General features: G+C 39.2%; 1 long non-coding RNA gene across 1 annotated transcript; it reads right to left on the reverse strand.

Moving 5' to 3' along the window:
• Positions 1-4,586: 4,586 nt before the first annotated feature.
• On the reverse strand, positions 4,587-5,765 carry LOC131655546 (uncharacterized). The gene is made up of 2 exons (XR_009299818.1): positions 5,655-5,765; positions 4,587-5,118 (listed from the first exon to the last, which is right to left on the reverse strand). It is a non-coding gene; the product is annotated as an uncharacterized LOC131655546 (long non-coding RNA).
• Positions 5,766-6,649: the final 884 nt, after the last annotated feature.

The following is a 6,649-nucleotide window of genomic DNA, read 5'->3' on the forward strand; positions in this document are numbered from 1 at the left end:
AAAGCATTACAAATTCTTGGGTGACTTCGTCAGAATCTTCTTCCATGTGGTAATCAAGAGTATTCTACACAATGCTCCTCATTCTCAAGGTCTTCTTCACCACAAGTTCTCAGTTTGATGACCATGCAAGGTTCCTCCACTTTTGATAATGAATACTTCTACAACATCTATGCTTGGGGCTCCCGCACGAGGGATAAGCAAGACGTACTCTTATCTTGAGCATTGCATCACTCACATTGCTCGAATCCCTAAAGCAAGGCAAAAGTTTACGACTCATGGGTGACTTCGTTGGAGTTCTCTTTTGAAGTAATCTGAAGTGTTTGGAAGGAACTGCAGAAAGTATTCAAGCTCAACAAGTCCAGACGGAGTCAAGTCTCCTCAACAACGACACCCATTTAGTTTCTTACTGCATTCTCATTGTAATTTTTCACTTGTTTGTTTAAGCATTTATAGCATGTAAAAACTTGTTAATTTCTGAATGAAAATAAATACATTGTTTATGTTTGTTTTGAAGAAATCCATTCGTTTTCACTCATAAATGTTTTTGGCATTACGATACCAACTTTACTAATCGCTTGCTTAGGCAAATAGCGGAGGGAGAATGATGAAAGATAAAAAATGCAAAATCTCCAATTATGTGTTTTTGAATAAAACCCTACTGAGGATGTACAGGCATTATTTCAAATCCCCAAACACCGGAGATATAAGGGAGATAGACCCTCGTCAACCCCTTTGAGCCTTGAAGTAGGAGTTCTTTTCTAATCATAAAAAACCCTTATTTTAACCTTGGGGCAGGGTAGTGTTCATTTAACTTGATCGAGTGTTCAAAACTCACCAAAAGGGTATGCATCCAAGGGTACAACAATGGTTATCCTCCAAAAGGTTGAGGAATGTCAAAACCGCAATGATTATCCTTATTCCATCAAGAGATCAAGAGATGACGATACCACAATGGTAATCCTTCATCAAATCAAAGGAGTGAGGCAGTCGCAATCACCTCCAACGAATCAAAGACTATGCGAGGTCACACGACTTGTTCAAAAAAAAGAGAGCAAAAAAAAAATGGCGAAAAAATAATGAAAATAAAAAAGGATGAAAAGAAAAATGGCAAAAGAAGCATAAAAAAAAAAAAAAAGACGATGAAATTGCCAAACAAGAACAAAGTCGTGTGACAATGAATCAGAAGAATAAAAGGTGAGCGACCGCCATGTCCAAAGAACCTCATTGACTCCTCAACCATTTCAAATTCCTTATGAGGGATGAACACTCGTGTCGAGTTAACTGAACATAGGAATGAAGAACATCACGAAGGGGGTGGGTACAAATAATTTTGAGCCTAAAAATCCTTTGTTTTCTAAAAACCGTGAACCCGGCCAAATTACAACCCTTAAAAGTCCTAATTGAAGTAGGGTTTATTTTGAAAACACACTCCGATGAGATGGCGTTCAACTGACTCCCAATGAAGCGAGACTCATATCCATGTTGGTATCGTATGCTTGCTTTATCTTCCACATGCAAAAATCGAGGTTGTGTCGCAACCTCATTTCATAAAAAGTTTATAACTTCAAGACTAACATAGCTTTGCATTAGAATTATCATTCTTAGAATTAACATTCTTTTGCATGCAAAATATGTGCTTAACATCAAAGAAATTTTCAAGGATGAGAATCAGTGAGCAACTTGATCATGTCAAAATACAAGAGACTTGAGAACTCCGAGGAGTAAAAGCTAAATCATTTCAAATGTTGACCATCAAGGGGCAAGTTATTCAAAGAACTCCGTTGGGCATGAACAGTTAATGCTTTCTTCGATTACCTTGAGGGGAAGAGTAAGAAGACTCCGTTGAGCATGGTAAAGTTATTTCCATGTTTGTTTGACTTCAAAACAAAGAAAGCTCGAGGATTCTAGTCCGATGTACCTAATTAGGGGCAATTAAGTCGAGGTTTGACCTCTCAAATTCAGCATATCTGGGGCAATCATGTCGACAAATCTCTTCGAGCCTTGATCAATCTGGGGCAATCAAGTCGAGGAATCTCTCTTGAGTTCAACCAATCTGGGGCAGTTACGTCGAGATTCGACAAATCTCTCCAAGGATCCTTTGGGGCAAATCCCTCCATAAGTCACGAAGCTTGGGGCACAATTCCGAGTTTTTTGTCGCTCCATGACCATAGGAGTTTATTTCTCCTAGAAATTTGGTCTCTCCTCAAGCATAGGAGTTTATTTCTCCTAGGAGTTGTCCTACTTCCCTAATCAAGGCTCCTTATCTGGATTTCTCATCCCCAACATGGTGAATCAAGGGAATCTCCTTAAGCTGAAAATCCTCCAAGCAGTGGCACATGGTGAGAAGTCCAAAATCATTCTTCAAGTCAAAGAAAAGTGCATCTTACAAATCAAAGTCCAATATCTATTGGCACCTCCACATGGTCCTTAACACTAAGGGGATTTTCCCTGGTGTTTACCTCACTAATGCCTTTATTTGGCACTCTGCATATAGCGTTCACTGCATGTAACATTGCATCCTCAAAAGCGTAGCATATCCGTCAAAGCGGATCATTACGCCATAGAAAAATTCAAACATGCATACAAAGCATAAGCCAGACAATACAAATCGTCCAAGACGATGATACATTCCCACATAAAGGGTTGTCCTTACAAACTTCGATTGGTATCTGCTGCCACATCACAGACATTCCCGAACCATGGTGCCGACACGAGGTATCCTCAGTTTCTGACAAACGTCTGATACAATGTCTTCTTTTGTCCCTTGATGTTGAGTCGATGTTGAGTCATAGATCGCCACGAGATCTTATTCCTCCTAAAGTGTGGAAGATCGCACGAGATCTTCCTTCGATGTTGAGTCATAGATCGCCACGAGATCTTATTCCTCCTAAAGTGTGGAAGATCGCACGAGACCTTCCTTCGATGTTGAGTCATAGGTCGCCACGAGATCTTATTCCCTTTTCTTCTGTTAATGAGTTGATCGCCACGAGATCTTCTCGATGTTGAGTCATAGATCGCCACGAGATCTTATTCCTCCTAAAGTGTGGAAGGTCGCACGAGATCTTCCTTCGATGTTGAGTCATAGGTCGCCACGAGATCTTATTCCCTTTCCTGCTGTTGACGAGTTGATCGCCACGAGATCTTCTTTTGATGTTGAGTCATAAGATCGCCACGAGATCTTATTCCCTTTTCTTCTGTTGACGAGTTGATCGCCACGAGATCTTCTTTCGATGTTGAGTCATAGATCGTAAGAGATCTTATTCTTTCAGTCCTGAAGATCATGCTTAGGTCTTCTCCTGGTGTCGAGTCGATGTTGAGTCATAGATCGTAAGAGATCTTATTCTGTCAGTCCTGAAGATCATGCTTAGGTCTTCTCCTGGTGTCGAGTCGATGTTGAGTCATAGATCGTAAGAGATCTTATTCTTTCAGTCCTGAAGATCATGCTTAGGTCTTCTCCTGGTGTCGAGTCGATATTGAGTCATAAATCGTAAGAGATCTTATTCTGTCAGTCCTGAAGATCATGCTTAGGTCTTCTCCTGGTGTCGAGTCGATGTTGAGTCATAGATCGTAAGAGATCTTATTCTTTCAGTCCTGAAGATCATGCTTAGGTCTTCTCCTGGTGTCGAGTCGATGTTGAGTCATATATCGTACGAGATCTTTTTCCTTTCGGTCATTGTTTCATACAACCATTCTCTTTGAAAACCCCGTGTCGGCACCGCTACCACGTTATAAGCTATCTCCATCCAAATCCATTGTTCACTGTAAATATATCCACCAGAAAAACAAATTCCTCTCTTTCCCCAGCAGATACCAAAGCAAAAACAAAAATAAGGATAGCATTCATACCATCTTTTCAGGACAAATTTCTGGTACTGTGATATTTAATCTTCTTCTACCTTGAATGTTCGAAAGGCTAGCGCCAATCTCACCTTCAGGTTTAAGACGATTAAATAGGGGCAGCTGTCATACCCCAAATTTGTCCTACCCTTCAATTCCTAACTGGCTTAGACTTTTGCATTCATGTATATACCTTCATTAGGTCATCTAACACTCATGCATTCATTTTAATCAATAAATTTGGCATGGGATCAAAGATCTTGAAAAGATTAGAGTTGCATAATGGTTTCAGATTTCTACAACAAATGCAGTCTAATACTTCTGATTCATCTGCTTCTTTCTGTGAATAATGAAGTGTGGAAATAGGGTGTGAAGTGTGATTATCAGGGACTCATCCCTCATCTAAAACAACAGAGTGCTTGGCACTTAATCAGAGTATTTCCATGCATTCCTTGACCTAGGGTTTATTTCCCTATTTGGATTTTTGTCATCGTTGGGTTTGTTATTCGAGTGTCAAAGAGAAATTGATTCGGTTGGTTAGAATTCAAGAAGCTGTACAAAAGTCAACATATAAAAAGTGTTCAAAGTCTTTTGTTTTGACAATTATCTTGGTGCATTCACACCATGATCCTGAGATTCTATGCAACAAAGAAAATGAAGACTTCAAATTCAAGTTAGAAGGAGAATTCTCTTCAAAGGTTCGAAATGTTCCATTCAAATCAATTAACATTCAAATCAGACCCATGATGTAAACAATGCTCATGCTAGCCAGTCACATTCAGTTCCAGAAGATCTCGGGCCTACACATTGGTACTGTACATAAAGCAACCTGAACATCAAATGTTCATAAAAAGATCATGATACATCAAACAAGAGGAAGCCATATCCAAAACCAATACATCCATTACACATTACAAAAAGGCCAGAATTGAAAAAACTACAACAAAAATGCAACTTTGCAGCAGGAGAAAATCCTAACCAAAATCCTGCATAAAAGTATATTACAAAAGAGGGAGGTTCATTACAACTTTGAACCGTCAATTGCATTACACTCGATCAGGCACGATGAATTCATTGATACGTTCTACACCGAGCATGTACCAAGAACGCACTCCTATTCTGGAACCTTGTGCCGATGTTCTTCAACGAACTGCATTCGCTGGATCTTCTCATGAAGCTCAGAAATCTGAAGTTATAATTCTCTGTATGATCGTAATGCTGGATGGAAGTTGAAACGGTGTGATTCACCGGTTGGGGTTGTTAAGGAGCACATTGATGTATCTGAAACCAAAAGGGAAATGGTATCGGTTCAGGAAATAAGAGAAGAAATAAAAATCCACACAGTTCACTATACAAACTAACAGCTTCCCTAACTAATTTCTCAATCACCTCCTAACTAACACATTTCAAATCACAAATTTACCAACAGCCAGTGCATTTGTTTCGGTCCGAGACAGTTACATACCTCTAACCATCAAACCTCACACCAGCATACATTAAAACCACCTTCAAATAAACAACTACAATTCAAACAGAACCCTACAATAGTCCACCCTCATGACAGTTCCAAAACATCACTACAAATGCACATCAGCCATGATTCATTCACAAACAGATACACTTCATACCAAAAAACACAGTTACCATTTTAATTGCAACCTAACAGTTTTAAACCTATGTTCAAATGCAATCACTAACCAAACACTAATGTTACGCTTAGCCAAACTTCATCCACCAATTAACATTTCTAATATAGATCCCAGCTATTCCAAAATAGTTCCATAACCATTCACAAATAATATCTCAGAACCATATACCTTGCAAAAATAACACGTTGAACCGACATCGTCGAATCGCCATTCATTACAAACCACCCTGTCTCATTCTCTAATCGGCTGCAAGCGAACTCTGCAACATCAGTACAGTAGTCAAAGCCTGCATAACCGGCAAAAAAAATCAAATTCTGCATCATAACAAAGAAATCGGTCAATGCCCAAACTCCCTGCAGCACTAGCATAAAACCAATTCAGCTCCATACTAAAAGAAAAAGAAATAAATGCCACACATCTAGCTCACCATTTGAAAATACCGAGCTCGGAATTCTATGCACTTCATTTCAGCTCACGGAAGACATACGGTTTCAGCTCATAAATTTGTTCCAAGTCAGCCCTGCATCAACAAGAAGAAACCGGTTCAGAAATCCTTCATACCACACATCAATAACCCACATTCAGTACAAGGCATTTAACAATACAGGCAGCATACTATGCATATTATGTTGTGGCAAACTCATACGATCCAATTCACATTCAAGATCCGATTCAACACTCCCTAAACCAACTGACAAGCTATTCCAAAATTACTAACAGTAGTAGAAAATAGATTTCTAACAGCAACTTTTCAAAACTTATCACTAACCAATCGCCTACTAAATTCAGCTCTGCATACCTGCTAACCAGCTTAACAGTCCATAACCAATCCTCTTACTAATTTTCCATCCTAACTAACTTCACGAACTAACTTTTTCCCCCACCCTTCAATTTCAAACTATCAGTAACTACCTCCAAACTTCTTTAACAGAAACATAACTAACCTATAACTGACTTCAACAAACTCATAACTGAAATAACAGAATTACAACCAACTTCTAACCGACTTCAATCCTCACCATTCATCTTATAACAAACTCCCTCTAATCCTAGGGCTCACGTTCACTCATCCCTAACCAACTCTCTAACTGAATCTCTCACTCTCAATCTCTATATAATCTCCCTTCCCTCCATAATTCAAACTACACGCCATTTTTCACTCT

This window comes from Vicia villosa, linkage group LG3, assembly GCF_029867415.1.
Source record: "Vicia villosa cultivar HV-30 ecotype Madison, WI linkage group LG3, Vvil1.0, whole genome shotgun sequence".
In the NCBI taxonomy this organism is placed as follows: domain Eukaryota; kingdom Viridiplantae; phylum Streptophyta; class Magnoliopsida; order Fabales; family Fabaceae; genus Vicia; species Vicia villosa.